Source organism: Ursus americanus, chromosome 34 (assembly GCF_024610735.1).
Source record: "Ursus americanus isolate L20-20 chromosome 34, mUrsAme1.1.p, whole genome shotgun sequence".
Classification (NCBI taxonomy): domain Eukaryota; kingdom Metazoa; phylum Chordata; class Mammalia; order Carnivora; family Ursidae; genus Ursus; species Ursus americanus.
The window spans coordinates 31,611,863-31,629,042 of NC_142160.1; positions in this window are offsets into that span (position 1 = coordinate 31,611,863).

The window sequence follows — 17,180 nt, forward strand, 5'->3', positions numbered from 1 at the left end:
TTGAGTCAAGATGAAGTGGTGATCACTGGTGAGGACTTCAAAAGCAAATCAAAGAACAAGGGCTATGATCAGAAAGAACGATTACCCAACATTTGCAGCAACATGGACGGAACTGGAGGAGATAATGCTAAGTGCAATAAGTCAAGCAGAGAAAGACAATTATCATATGGTTTCACTCATTTGTAGAACATAAGGAATAGCAGGGAGATCGGTAGGAGAAGGAAGGGAAGAATGAAGGGGGGTTAAACAGAGAGGGAATGAACCCCGAGAGACTATGAACTCTGGGAAACAAACTGAGGGCTTTAGAGGGGAGGGGGGTGGGGCATTGGGCTAGGCCGGTGATGGGTATTAAGGAGGGCACATATTGCATGGAGCACCGGGTGTTATACACAAACAATGAATCATGGAACAGTACATCAAAAACTAAGGATGTACTGTATGGTGATTAACATAATAAATTTAAAAAATATATTAAAAAATTAAAAAAATTAAAAATAACCCCCCCAAAAAAACAAAAGCAAAAATAAACAAACAAAAAGAACAATGGCTATGGGCTCTAGGGACAGATGTCAGCAAGTTACAGCCAAGGATTAAATGTGACCAGTGGACATCCTCCAGAGTAGGTACTGACTATGCACAAATATTCATGACCTCCCAAAATTCATATGTTGAAGTCTTAATCCACAATACGATGATTTTTGGAGATGGGGACTTTGGGCGATAACTAGGTTTGGATGAGGGTCTAGGAGTGGTACCTCCATGATAGGATTGGTATAAGAGATTTTCATCTCTTAAGAGATGAAAAGACCTCAGTTCCTTTCCCTCTCACTCTACCATGTGAAGATTCAGCAAGAAGGCACTGTCTGTAAACCAGGAAGGATGTCCTCCCCAGACATCAAATCTGCTCACACCTTGATCTCAGATTTCCCAGCTTCTAGTTTGCTGTATAAGCCACCCAGTCTCCAGTACCTTGTTAAAGCAGCTCAAAGAGAACATCCAGGACTCTGGACTAATCCAAGGAGCCACCTACCTCCTGACATAGACGTCGAGTGGATCCATCCTATGTATCTTTGGCCCTCAAAAAATTCCTCAAAGCACAGTAGTGAGACAAGAGCATTCCAACATCTCTTCTTAAAAAAAAAATCCTTTCTAATATTCTCTCCAACATTTTTAAAAGAATAGAGGCAGGTAGTCTTCTAAAGTTCATGAAAATTATGACAAGGTCTGCTTCAGTGAACTCATATCCTCTTTTGCAATGTGGGCATGACTGACCGTTACTAGCTTGAGGCCTCAGCCAAAACTGAGAAAAGGGATACTCATGTTAACATACACTACAACTAAGGTATCCGCAGAAAACACAGTTGTTACTCTCTAGCATGGCCATGCTCTGCTTATGAGACCACCTTTCAGCAGGTGGCTAGATTTAGAATTGCCAGTTAATAGAGTTTCTTTCAGTCTGAATTGTCTCCCTTCACTTTAAATATTGAACATTTTAAAAATACAACTCCCTATTAGATTTTAAATGATTACTGTGGAATAACTGACGTTTTTGTTATTTTTGCTTTCTTAGGTAAAATATTTAATAGTTTGCTTTTTTTCCTCACTTCCCTTTTCTGCCCTAGGAGGGTATCTGTGTCCATGAGGCAAACTCTATGTCCGTGGCAGGAAGCTAGTGCGTCCTGGTATACACCCAGCATCTTTGCCGGGGGGTGGGGTGGGGTGGGGAGGGAGGGTGTTTACTCTTGAGTTACTACATTGGTATCATTTAATCCTTTGCTGTGATGTACAGGCATCTGCCCCAGGAGCTCACGGCCATACGTTCTTTTTTTTTCCACATACATTTTAAGTTATTGCCAGTAGCATCTCTTCATCTTGACCCCAGGCCTTTGCTGGTTCAACCATGTGCTCATCAGGTCTGTATCCTTCAGGAGGACATCTGCGATTTTTTGAAACATTTAATATTTACCATCTTAACCATTTTTAAATGTGCGATTCAGTAGTGTTAAGTTTATTCACAGTGTTGTGAGGCAGATCGCCAGAACTTTTTCATCTTGTAAAACCAAACCAAACCAAATGAAAAACAAAACCAAAAACAAACCAAACAAAAATGCTCTATACTCCTTAGATAGCAACAGTTTCCCCTTTCCCCCCTGACCCCTAGCCTCTGGTAACTACCATTCTACCTTCTGTTTCTAGAACTGGACTACTTCAGATACCCTGGATCAGCGGATCGTCCAGTAACTGTGTCGTTGTGAACAGCCTGTTTCACTCAGCATAATGCCTTCAAGGTGCATCCATGTTGTGCATGTAATAGGCTTTCTTTTTTGAGGCTGAACAATATTCTGGTGTTATGTATACACTGCATTTTTAAAATCCATTTATCTTCTGATAGACATTTAGGTTGATTCCACCTCTTGTTTATTGTGACTAGTGCTGCAATGAATGTGGGCATGCAAATCTCTCTTCAAGATCCTGTTTTCACTTTTTGTTTTGTTTTTTCCTTTTTTTTTTTAATAGTAGCCATTTTATTGGGTGTGAGGTGATATCTCAGTGTGGTTTTGATTTGAATTTCTCTGATGATTAATGATGTTGAGCATTTTTTATATGCTCATTGGTCAAGTGTAAGAATTTTTTCATTGTACGACAGATACCATTGCATTGGCAAAATTCCACACTGTGTTATTTCCTCTAAAACCAAACCAAAACAAACTGAAATCTAACTCCAAGTTGTCAGAATTACTGGTTTACATCCCAGTTCTTTATAAATCTCTGGAATTAATTGTGTCCAAGTTTTCTTTTCCTTCAAGTTGACCACTCTCCTCAAATTGGTAGCCTCTTTCTTCACTTTGTTAGAGGCTAAGGTTTCAACTGAGATATGAAATTATGTCACAGGCTTTCCCTTGGAGTTGAATTCCTTAATTCACAAATAGAAATACGAGCGGGCACCCAAGAGGTGAGAGGAAAGAATTCTATTTCTAGAGCACTAGAATGTGGAATCTGTTAATATATGAATTGGGACAACAAACATCCTGTCAATCTCAGTTGTTGTAATATTTAAAAAAGGAATAATCAAAGTCCTACAATAACAAATAAGAATAACAAATAGCAAATATATCACAAGTTTCTTTAAATCGCTGGTAAAATATGTGGAGTGCCTTCAAAATCTTGTAAAAATCCCACGGTGTTTTATAATTTACAAAGAACCTTCACATGCAGATTGCTCGTATGATTTTTACAATAATGTTTTCAGGTAGGCAGAATGAGAAATTACATTTACAAAGTACCTATGCATATATCAATAGTGGTAACTGATATCCCCATTTTACATTTAAAATTATGACTTTTCCTAGATCTCAGAGTTTGTAAGTGAGCCCATATCATCGTATAAGTGTTTTGCTTTCTTGTCTGGTGTGCCTCACTATTTCCTCGGTCTTTCTATACATTTTTTTAGTTCTTATCATTTGTTATTCAAGTAGAAAGGTACTGCTGGGGTCACAGGGAATATAAAACTTAGTTTCATCTCACGGAAATATATATTTTTTTAAATCTGCTTTAAAATAATCAGCATTATCTGAATTATTTTTGTCTTTTTTCATTTTCCTGTTACCAACTTTTTATTAAGCAATAGGTCTGTGGTAGGCAGAGTAATGGCCCCAAGGATGCCCACATCTTAATCCCTGGGATGTATGAATACGATACTCTATATGGCAGAAGGAACTTTCAGAGATAATTAAAGTTATGGACCTTGAGATAGGAAGATTATCTTGGATTATTTGGGTGAGCCCAATATAACCACATGGGCTCTTAAATGTATAAGGAGGCAGAAGACAGAGTCAGAGGGAAATGTGGCCATTTGAGAATGGCCAGAAAGATACAACATTGGTGGCTTTTAAGATGGAAAAAGAGGGCCAGGAGCCAAGGAATGTTGGTGGCCTCTAGAAACTGGAAAATGCAAGGAAATACACAACCCTATAGTCTCCAGAAAGGAATACAGCCAAACTAACATGACGATTTTAACCCAGTGAGATCCTTGCTGACTTCTAACTTATAGAACTCTAAGATAATAAATTTTTGTTGATTTGAGCCACCAAGTTTGTGGTGATTTGTTATGGTAGCAATAGAAAACTGATAGAAGGACCACTCATGTAAATTTAATTATATACAGGAATACGTAATACATACGGGAATAATTATCTATTTCTCTTTTGCAGTCAAATCTTACTTCTAGCTTCTCAGCACATCTTTTTGGTTTTTTTAGGGCTACTGTACCAATTCCCATACACTCATTTTTCCCCGTTACCTCTCTCAGGAATCTGGAAAGAATTGTATGTGCTTTGAGACACATACCCTAAATGCACAACCCATAAAGTACTAAATACTTTTTGATAAAGCTGTCTAGATGAAATATTTTACAGGTAATATGAGCTATATGAAATGCTTTCTGGAAAACACTCTAGCGAGTGGGCACCACCAGGTTAGAAGACGCTCTGGTAATCAAAACTGCTAAATGTTTACCCACCAATAAAGGAAAATATCCTCTTGGGGATTCTAGGCTTGTTACCACGGATGTTGTTTGCTAACTCTGATTGTTTTCCTACCTGCTTATAGAAACTCCGTGCTGTCACCCATCTGTTCTCTCATCAAAGCAGCTTTGTGGTGGCAGTTATTTTAGACATTTTTTTTTTATGATTTCAGATGTCTCTGCATTGAACTATACATTCTACTTGAGAACATGATGATCAGAGCTTTAATGCAGGTAGAAACACACAGCTCCTACTTTTCTCCATTTAGTAATAGGAGAGAAAGTTATAATATCTGAATTATTTAAAAATTGTTAGAAACCTTGCTTTCCCCTTTGGGATACTCATCACACCAACGGTTTCTTATTTAAAAATGTTATTCTTCATTATTAATTCCTCAATTTTATAGGTGACCTTTTAATTGCTACTTCCAACTGGCTGACACGATGTCTAGTACACAGTAGTCAGTGAATGTTGCTTGTAAATGTTTTAATGACATGCCTCTTATCACTGTCACTTATTTTAGTTTTAAAACTTAGAAAACATTCTTTTACCCTATACTGCTAAATAGTTAATCCTCGTCCTTGAAGACTATCTCCATTCTTCCACACATCACTGCCAATTGTTCCTCTGGCCTGAGAGAGATTACCATTTTCCCTTCGTTCTTGGCTCAATCCCAACTTCTCCAAGCTGGATATTACATCCTGCTTCCTTCAGAAACTTGACTCGTTCATTATATTCTTTCTTCCAAATCTTCTATCTTTCCTTCATTGCTAGATTATCCTACTCAATAAAGAAAGAAGATAATTTTTTAATTATAAAAATTTTGTCTTTCAACTTTTTACCTTACCAATTACAAACAAGCTGAAGAATAACCTGTAATGCCTCGCTTCCTCATTTTTCATTTAATCCAACTTCCAGTCACTTACAGGAAGTCCCCTTTCCAAGGTCACTGATATAATGTCCATCTATTCCAAAGAACATGTGGCAGTTTACATGCTACTCATTACATTTGATACTGCTTGTCACTCTTCTGAATACTCTCAACTTGTTTGACCTCTCAGATCCTTCTTTATGTTCCCTTTCCTTTGCCCATGCTTGCAAAGTTTGATGTCCGGAATTTCTCCTCTGCTTATTCTATGCAATTCATCTAAATGGTTTCATCTGTTGCCATGGTTTCAACTACTGCTAACATGTTCATTACTCCCAACTGTCTTTCCATAGCCTCAGAGATTGAGCTGCTTTTTAGGGAATTGCCATCCGGTATCCCAGAGGCACTTCCATCTCAATAGATACAAACGGGATACCTTGTCCTTAGGTTATGATGCTGGCTCCTTCTTGTACATTTTCTAAATCAATAAATGATACCATCTCCTGTTCTGTTGTTGTAGGCAGAGTTGTGGTTGATTAATCTTTTCTTACTCCTCCATGTAAAAAGCACCATCTCTCATTCACCATCCCCCCTACCTACATCATAAATATCTTTCTAATAAATCATTTTGTCTTTTCTACCTGTCATTAACCATATGGTGTCCTACCTACTCTGGGGCACTGAGTAGGACAGGACTAGCTGGAGAGCACATACACGTCATTCAGAAGATAATGCGTATGGGGCAAAGCCAAAGCCAGGAACCATGTGCAGCTAGGTCTGGGGAGAGATGCAGCAGCTGCGCATGAGCTAACAGAGAGAGATGGAGCAGGCGGGGTGTGAGGGCAGGGCAAAGCACACTTACTTACAGGTCCAGAAAGCCCACATGCGCTGCTTTCGTGAAGTGCACAGCATGGCTATCATATATATCGAGGGAGTGTGGACACTTAGATATTTTTCACCCTCCACCTAGCTCCTGGATATCTGATGATGTTTACAACTTTTCTTCCTGCCTTCCTAATTGGTCTCAGCCTTTTGATACTCTCACTGTTCTCTGAATGACATTTCAAATATATTTCACTCAGTGCTGGTTTTACAATCAGACTTTTTTTTTATAATGATTTTTTATTATATTATGTTAGTCACCATACAGTACATCCCCAGTTTTCGATGTAAGGCTCGATGATTCATTAGTTGTGTATAACACCCAGTGCACCATGCAATATGCGCCCTCCTTACTACTCATCACCAGCCTATCCCATTCCCCCACCCCCCTCCACTCTGTAGCCCTCAGTTTGTTTCTCATAGTCCATAGTCTCTCATGTTTCATTCCCCCTTCTGATTACCCCCCTTTCTTTATCTCTTTCTTCCCCTACTGATCATTCTAGTTCTTATGTTCCATAGATGAGAGAAATCATATGATACTTGTCTTTCTCTGCTTGACTTATTTCACTTAGCATTACCTCCTCCAGTGCCGTCCATGTTGTAGCAAATGTTGAGAACTCGTTCTTTCTGATAGCTGAGTAATATTCCATTGTATATATGGACCACAACTTCTTAATCCAGTCATCTGTTGAAGGGCATCTCGGCTCCTTCCATGATTTAGCTATTGTGGACATTGCTGCTATGAACATTGGGGTGCATATGGCCCTTCTCTTCACTACGTCTGTATCTTTGGGGTAAACACCCAGTAGTGCAATGGCTGGATCATAGGGTAGCTCAATTTTTAACTTTCTAAGGGACCTCCACACTGTTTTCCAGAGTGGCTGTACCAACTTGCATTCCCACCAACAATGTAGGAGGGATCCCCTTTCTCCACATCCTCTCCAACATTTGTTGTTTCTTGCCTTGTCTATTTTTGCCATTCTAACTGGCGTAAGGTGGTATCTCAGTGTGGTTTTGATTTGAATTTCCTTGATGGCTAATGATTTTGAACATTTTTTCATGTGTCTGTTAGCCATTTGTATGTCTTCATTGGAAAAGTGTCTGTTCATATCTTCTGCCCATTTTTTGATTTGTTTATTTGTTTCTCGTGTATTGAGTTTGAGAAGTTCTTTGTAGATCTTGGATACCAGTCCTTTATCTGTAGTGTCATTTGCAAATATCTTCTCCCATTCCGTGGGCTGCCTCTTAGTTTTTCTGACTGTTTCCTTGGCTGTGCAGAAACTTTTAATCTTGATGAAGTCCCATAAATTCATTGTATCTTTTGTTTCTCTTGCCTTTGGGGATGTGTCATGAAAAAGGTTGCTTTGGCCGATGTCGTAGAGGTTGCTGCCTATGTTCTCCTCTAGAATTTTGATGGATTCCTGTCTCACATCGAGGTCTTTCATCCATTTGGAGTTTATTTTTGTGTATGGTGTGAGAGAGTGGTCAAGTTTCATTCTTTTGCATGTAGCTGTCCAATTTTCCCAGCACCATTTATTGAAGAGACTGTCTTTTTCCCACCGGATGTTTTTTCCTGCTTTATCAAATATTAGTTGCCCAAAGAGCCGAGGGTCCATTTCTGGCTCTCTATTCTGTTCCATTGGTCTGTGTGTCTGTTTTTGTGCCAGTACCATGCTGTCTTTGTGATCACAGCTTTGTAGTACAGCTCAAAATCCGGCATTGTGATGCCCCCAGCTTTGTTTTTCCTTTTCAACAGTTCCTTGGAGATTTGGGGTCTTTTCTGGTTCCATACAAATTTAAGGACTATTTGTTCCAGTTCTTTGAAAAATGTCATCGGTATTTTGATTGGGATAGCATTGAAAGTGTAGATTGCTCTGGGTAGCATGGACATTTTAACTTTTTAAATGCCTTCAAAGGCTCTCTAATTAGGTAGAGGTTAAGTCTTAAATCTTTGCAAGTCTTGCAAGGGAGTCTAAGATTGGCCCTTGACTTCATTTCCAACATGCTTTTCTCAAATCATTTTTGGAACTACCCTGAGCAACATTAAACACCTTTCAGTGCCTCTGCTGTACTGTATTTTCTCTACGTTTTTGTAATTTCCACCCTTTCTCTCTGCAATGCTGTTATCATCCTACGAACCTTGCTGGGATCAACTCTTCTAAAAGAAAGCCATACCCCATTCTCCCCGGGTCCCACCCCAACTAGGTTAGGTTCACTCTTCTGAGTTCTCATTCCTCATTCTATAATCTAATCTATTCTCTAGCTATATTGTACATTATTTGAGGACAAAGATTATATTCTGCTACCTATTTATCATCTATTATTATTTGTATTTCTATTGCCTTGCACAGTGTGTAATGCACAAAAGGCACTCAATATATGTTGGTAAATGGTAATTAAATATCCTTAAAATTTTTCTATTTAGTTAGGTCTTCAGGGAATAGCAAGTTAAGTTTTTGGAAGGCAGGGATGAGTCTTCATTGCATTTTTCCTTCTTATAGAACTTAACAGGACTTCATGCGTAAAAATTACTAAATAAATAAAAATATTAAATGTAATGCTAGAATACGACAGCTATTAGAGTATAGGCTTCAGTGGCAGAAATCTGAGTTCAAATCCTTTTCTTCAATCTTTGGAAGATGAATCAGAGCCACAAATCCTCCATAGAATAATCTCTATCTCTTTCTTCCATATAGGCTTCATTTTTCTTCTTTACTTCTACTTAGCTAAATGCTTTTTTCTGTTTCACTGCTTTTTGTTTTTGCTTTTGTTTTCATCACTTGTCTCCCCTTTCTCTCTCTTCCTCTGAGTACATGTGCAGATTCACATGTGCACCATGTGTGTTTGGGAGTACGTTAAGTGTGGGTGGTTTGCCAACCACAAGACCCTGTGAGTGTAACAGAAAAGCTATAAGCCAAAACTAAGAGTGAATACAAATGCAGACCAACAATGCAAACATAAATAAAACCATGCAAAGCATAAGAGCTGCACAGAGACAACACTAAGATTGTTATAATTTAACTTTTTCTTCTTTTAACCTTTGCACATTCTTATTGTCCTATTTTATTCTTTGCAGTTTCCTCTGCTCCCCCTCTCTGCTTTTTCACCAAGGAGGAGGAAAAAAGGAAAATGTGAAGAGCAACTTTCTTTAAAGAAGAAATACACTAAAGCCTTTTAACCTTAGAGGGAAATTCATTATTTAAATTGGGAACTACATGGACTCCCAATACCCTGTCTGCTCTTCAGCCAGTCACCTTATAGGTGAGACCACTATGATTACCCCTGCTCATTTACAGAGAGCGGCTACCATGGTCCTCATTCTGGGAAAGTCCTGTGAGGAAGCCAACCTCTACAGTAGCCAAGGAAACCTCTACCAGTTGCATATACTGTAGATTTTAATCACCTGGTAGTAAATGTGACCAACTGGCCAGGAAACACCAAGTGCTTGAGAAAAACCAGTGGTATTAAAGAAAGAATCAATATTTTAAAAAATGGCACAGCACATAATCACCTAGGCTATTATTTCCTACCCTGAGTTGAAACTGAATAGTTTGATCTAAAAGCAGATTTCACATTCTAGGGAAAAATAACCACAACAGTTCAGTCAATCCCTTTTCTCTTAGGACTCCTCTGATGATTCTGATTATCAACTTAATTCCAACCAAGCCCCCAGACAAGGTGTCAGCTTCTTGGGGCACTTAATTGCATTCATAAGAGTTTATGAGCAAGGGGAATTTTCAGCCTAATGCCAAGTAATTGACAACTAAATTTTTTTCCTGGTTTCAACCCAAATATTTATTCTTAACATGGCAAAAGTTTAGGATCTGTAGTATTTCCATAGCTTCCAATTATCTCCATTGCTGCAGGACACGGACCATATATAAGTCTCATGTGGTAATCACTAACATTTATCTTTGTTATTGTCACCTGGTATCTTCCTCAATGTCAAAAGAGTCTTAGAAAATGAAGCTCTGCAGTTTTACTGGCCCAACACCAGAGGTCTTACTGAAGAAACTCTATCTCTGTATGACAGAGAATGGGCAGCAGAAACATCTCTGACAGCTGTTGCATGATGGGGTACGATAAAGGTCATTTCCTGCAAATGTTAGGGGTTTTTAAGAATCCCACAGGCACTGGAGAAATAATTGGACTCAAGCAATCAATAATACTTGAAGCATGTGAAGTATATCTAAGGACCAAAGGTCAGGATTTAATGCCCAAATTCATCCAATTGTCTGGAAATAAAAAAAAAAAAAAGATTTAACTTCACAGAAGGTTATATGGAGGAATTTAATTGAAGTTAAATATAAATTAATTAAATATAGATTTTTTTCTTTCTTTGAAAATCTTTGTTGATAAGGACTAATATGATAAATTAGAATCTAAGTGATCTCCCTGAAACTTTATTATTCAAGTAATTAATAAAAGCATACTGAAGTTTTTAACTGATTTTTCTTAAGAAGTGTTACTTTTGTCATAAACTAAAAGTAATTTAATATATTGGTTTTAATTGACATTAATAATTTTAAGAATGAAATTTAAGAATAAACTATGGTTTAACATCCTAAGATGTTTAGCTGGAAATTTAATTTTAAATCACCTGGTTCTCTTCTAGATTCATATATTATTAAATGCGGTTTTGCTTAAGCTATGATAGTGTTAGGAAAATAATGAAATTTAAAAACTGTAATCCTGTTCAAGACCTTAAATCTTTTTATTGAGTGTGACAGACTTCTAATTGTCCCTAAATACCCAATTTCCTCTTCTTTCTTTTAAATGCAACTTTTTATTTTGAAATATGTTGGCTTCCTGAAGTTTCAAAATAGTAATGATCATTCTGGTATATTTTAAAGCAGCTTCACCCAATGATCATATCTTCCATAACCACAGTACATGGTCAAAAGCAGGAATCTCACATTGGTACAATACTTTTTTTTTTTTTAATTTTTCTTTTCAGAGAGAGTGCACATGCACGAGTTGGGGGAGGGGCAGAGAGAGAGAGGGAGAGAGAGAGAATCTCAAGCAGGCTCCACCCCCAGAGTGGAGCCCAATGCGGGGCTTGATCTTATGACGCTGAGATCACGACCTCAGCCTAAATCAAGAGCGAGACACTTAACCAACTGAGCCACCCGGGTGCCCCAACATTGGCACAATACCCTTAACTTGCAAATATACTTTATATAGATTTTAAACGCACTCTTCTTTTGCTCTCTTTTATGTGTATAGTTCTTTGAAATTTTATACCAAGTGTAAATTTGTTGAAGCATCACCACATGGTACATATTACCATTAGGGTACAGAACGGCTCCATGGGCACAAAGACACTCCCTTATGTTACCCATTAACAGTTCTGTCCTCCTCCCAACCCTAACCTCCGGCAGCAACTGACTACTTATCACTATGATTTTGCCATTTCAAGAATGTTATAGAAACAGAATCATATCATATCCAATTTTTTCAGATTGGCTTTTGCACTCAGCATAAATCCTTGACATCCTTCTAAATCATTCTTTGTATCATTAGTTTGTTTCTTTGTATTTGTTGTATCACACTTTATTCACCAGTTGAATTTTGGGTGCTTTCCAGCTTTTGGCTACTATAAAGTGACTGAACATACTTTAGCTCGCTAGGATAGAAACCCAGGAGGGCAGGGCTGTATCGTGGTTGTTAACTTTAAGAAACAGCTGAGCTGCTTTCCAGAATGGCTATGACATTTTACGTTTTCATCAACAATGTTTGAGAAATCCAGTTGCCCTCTATCCTTGTCAACACTTGATACTGTATTTTTTAATTTTTTTGCCGTTTTAATAGGTATGCAATGGTATCTTACTGTAGCTTTAGTTTGCATTTCCCTAATGACTAATGATGGTGAACATCTTTTCTCTCGTGTGTATTTGCCATCTCTATACCCTTTTGGGAGAAATATCTGTTAAAATGATTTGCCTATTTTCTGATTTTTTTTTTTAATTGCTGAGATTAGAGAATTCTTTATATATTCTGGATAAAAATTGTTTCTCAGATATGTGATTTGATAATGTGTCAATGACAAACTTGATACTCTAAATAGACCTTGATCCTCTTAATAGGGATCACACAACAGAGCAAAAGTTTTTAAGTTTGATGGTCTATATTATTTTATTTCTTTTATGGATTGTACCTTTGGTGTCATGTCTAAGAGCTCCTTGTCTAACCTAAGCAAAGGAAAAATTTTTCCTGTGATTTCTTCTAGAAGTTTTATAGCGTTTTTTTTAAATGTCTCATTTAGATCTATGATCCATTTTGAGTTAATTTTTATATAAGATGTTAAGTTTAGGTTTGGTTCTAGAGAGTTCTGTTTGGATATTGATGGGAGAAGGACAAATTTCAGAAGGAAGAATACTGATGAGTGAAAAATGATGTCAGTGTGTACTGAACAAAGTTTCAAGATAGTGACAGAGGAATAAGGAAATTGGACAGTAGTCAAAATCAAACACACTAGAATACAGAAAGAAGAGTGAAGAGAATGACAGAGTTCTGAAAGAAAATGAAAAATTTAAGAGTAGGTTCAAAATATCAAAAAGCTTTCTAGTTCTTAGACTTGCCCACAGTTGGACTAGGCTATCTTGGTTGAGAGTTTATAAAGATGTTCCTATATATATTATCGATAATACTTGAATAATAGCATTCTGGCTATAAAACCTCTTACTTGCTCAAAAGAGTCATCCCGATGGTGAAATTTTAAATCTGTTAAGGAAGTTTATTATAACTTGAAAACAGCATAATAATTTAAGGTGTATTTCTATGCTTCTGAAATTCTTTTGTATGGCTTTTTGTTCAAGTGAGTATAACTCAAAAGCTAAAGAAGGACAACATTTTTCTGATATTCCAAAGATACTTAGTAGCATCAGAAAGGCAAAGGATAGCTTACAAAATAACAACAACTCTTAAAATTGGGCTAAAAGGCAATCTTAAACAATGAAATTTAACAGAGAGGCCATGAAGAAGTCACATTTAAGAGGAAGATAAAGCACCACGTAAAACTTGGAATTTGTTAAAATAACAACAAATAGAAAAATGAAGTAAATATTTCATTTCAATTTTAAGATTTCCCAAGACCCATTAGCAACATGGCAAGTGTAAATTGAGAACTGGTTTTTATGGGAAAAATGATAATAATTTCTACTTTCACTATCTTTTCCCTAAGTAGATTTACAATGATGTGTGTATTTCCATGAAGAGTTGCTTAATCCAATAAGCTTTCCATTGACATCCCATGTCAGATAGGAACACCACTGTATCACTTACTGATTTCACCAGTATTAGCTTTTTCCTAGAAACTAAAACCAGATGTTACTGAAATTTACACACATGTACATGCACACAGAGTCTATTAAAAATCAATTATTCATCTTTCTGCCTACAATTTTCAGAAGGAAGAAAAGAAAGATGTGCTCAAAGACAAACTATTATTTATCAGAAAAAGCATAAAGATAACTCTCAACCTGAATATTTCCAGTAAGTGTCTTGCTGAAAATTACTGAGGTGATTCTACAAAAATATCTTAGTTTTTAGAGCACATAGAAAGCCATTTCCACAAATTTGATTTTTTTTAGTTTTATCAAGATAATTGGCATACAGAACGGTATAAATTACATAATGACTTGACCCACATATATTACAAAATGATTAGCACATAAAGCTTAGTTAACATCAGCTCACATAGATACACAAAGAAAAGAAAAATGTTTTTATCCTTGTGATGGGGTCTTTTAGAATCTAGTCTTTTAGCAGCTTTCAAATATACCGTACAGCAGTATTAGCTATAGTCATCATGTTGTATATGTTACATTCCTCGTATTTATTTATCTTATAGCTGGAAGTTTGTTTCTTTTCATTAACTTCCTCCAATTCTCCTCATTCCAACCCCCCCATCCCCACCTCTGGTAACAGCAAATCTGATCTTTCTCTGTTTTGTTTTTGTTTTTGTTGTTGTTGTTGTTGTTGTTTGCTGTTGTTTTAGATTCCACGAGTAAATGACATCATATAGTATTTGTCTTTCTCTGACTTATTTCACTTGGCATAATGCTCTCAATATTCACCTATGTTGCCACAAATGGCAGGATTTTCTTCTTTATGGCTGAATATTCCGTGTGTGTGTGTGTGTGTGTGTGTGTGTGTGTGTGTACATTTTCCAGATTTTGCTCATCCATTCACCTCTGATGGACATTCCATTATTTCCATGTCTTGGCTGTTACAAACAATGCTGCAATGAACATGAGGCAGATATCGCTTCTACAGTGATGTCACTTCCTTCAGATGTATACCAACAACTGGGATTTCTGGATCACATGGTAGTTCTAGTTTTGATTTTCTGAGGACATCCATACTGTGTTCCAGTGCCTGCACCAGTTTACATTCCCACTAACAGTGCACAGAGGTTGCCTTCCTTCCACATCTTCACCAGCCTTTGTTACTCGTCTTTCTGATGATGGCCATTCTAACAAGTATGAGGAGAAGATAGTTCACTGTGGGTTTGATTTGCTTTTCCCTCATGAGGAGTGATGTTGAGCACCTTTGCATGTGTCTATGGCCATCTGAATGTCTTCTTTGGAAAAAAAGTCTATGTAGGTCTTTGGCCCTTTTTTAATTGGAGGATTTTTGTTATTATTGAATTGTATGAGATCTTTATATACTTTGGATATAATTTGTAAATATTTTCCCCCATTCTGCAGCCGCCTTTTCATTTGGTTGATCATTTCTTTTGCTGTATGGAAACTTTTCATTTCTATTTATTTTTAAATATTTATTTTAGAGAAAGAGAGAGCATGACCCCGAGTGTGGGAGGGGGTGGAGGGAGAGAGTCCTCAAGCAGACTCCCCACTGAGCATGGAGCAGATCCCAAGACCCTGAGATCATGACCCAAGCCGAAACTAAGAGCTGGCCGCTTAACCAACTGAGCCACCCAGGCACCCCAGTGTGGAAGCTTTTTAATTTGATGTAGTCCCACTTCCTTATTTTTTATTTTGTTGCTTATGCTTTTGCTACCATATCCAAAAAAAATCATTGCCAAGATCCATGTCCAGGAGCTTTTTTCCTGTTTTCTTCTAGCAGTTTTATGGTTTCAGATCTTAAAGTCTTTGATACATTTTGAGTTAGTTTGTGTGAGTGGTGTCCACAACTTTTTAATGTTCGTAATAAATTTGAACATACAACATATCATCCAAATTTATTAGACAGCTTGAAGTATAGTAGTCAAATATCTAGCATAGATTAGTTGAAATGGGTAGCTCTCTTAAGACTTTAAAATTTGTCCTTCTCATAGATCTGAACTCCTAAATGTGTAAAATGAAGCATTAATTAATGTTAGCAACACTTTTCAAAATACTATTTAAGTTCCAGAACAACCACAATGCTCAGAAATGGTCCCTTTCCAGGTTATTTCATGCTCTCTGTAAGATTTCTGGATTGGGTATGAGTTATGTCAAGTATGAGTTAATATTGATATTATTTCTGTCTTTTTCACAAACCAAGAGCACACTTCTAAAGTTGTCAATAGTATGAAAAAAAATAAGCAAATTTTGGAATAGGTGACTTCCCTACATTAACTCAAGTTGACTTTGTTCTTCTGAATGATGATAAATACTATCTTGGAGTAGAATAACATGGAAATTCTGTAAACATGTTTAGTTGAAAGTATCCCAAAGATACACAATAATTCAATGGAAGATATAAAAGTAGATCTCAGAAACAGATTTTAGGTTCACTTCTATTTATCTTAATTTTTCTAGTATAATTAAGATTCTGCCTTGACTATGTAAGTGGCTTATGAAAGAGTTATAAAAGTAATATGTAGGGACATTTGAAATATTTTCTTTTTGCTCACTTTGAAAAGATTTCCAGTTTGCTTCTAAATGCATATCAAATTTGAAAGGCCAAGTGATTTAAGGCAGGTATATCATTACTTTCCTCTATGGTTTGTTCAAGCAGGTAAAAAGTATGCAAGAATCTGAATGTTCCTTGCAACAGTAGCTTCAATTTTCATCAGCCAAGACCCAATTTGTGTCAGAGGGTAAAACTTGCCTGATTAGATCTGTTCAAAAAGCCATTAAACAACTTTCAATGTTCTTGCTCTCTCACATTTAGGACACTAAACTTTTACAGAGACAGGCTGTTTGAAGCCTTCCTAATTATTTCCATTATTATCCAAGAAGGATTACTGATGTTCAGCCTCCATTGGAATTCTCAAAAGTTCTCAGTGCAAATTATATGGCAATCTAAAATGCCTTTCTCTGGCTTTATGGCCTGATTATTATTTAGAGTCTCTCCAGCAGTGAACTTGAAGATCATGCAAATGTGCTCTTTGGGAAAGTCACTGTATAGCTGAATAATTTGTTTTGTAGGAAGCCAGCTCAAGTTTATCATCAACCACGAAAATTCTTTATCAATGCTTTTCTATAAAGTAGGCCTATTATTATACCAGTTCCACTTTAACTCTGACAGAAAGCTGATCGGGAATGCTATTATTAAGTCATAAATGCCTATTTTAAAATATGTTGCCTCATATTATTACACTGTATCGTTTCATTAATTCGTGTAATATTTCCTTTGGTTTTTAGTATCTTCTATGTCATAATCAAAACTAAAATAACTCTAAAAATGTAAAGTCTATAGCATAGATTTAAAGTCAAGAGTCCGTATGCGTCTACAACTTAATATGTATAAATACATACAAATTTAACTAGACAGAAGTGACCATGTTCACTCACTACATGCAATATTTACAATGCTGAATAACAACTGTATTTGCCAAGATATTCACAGTTCATAATATTGTGAGATAAAATGTAGCTATAAACATTAATCAATGGCATGTTTATTAAACCTATATTTCTTAGATCATAAGATATACTGATGAACAAATTTCACTG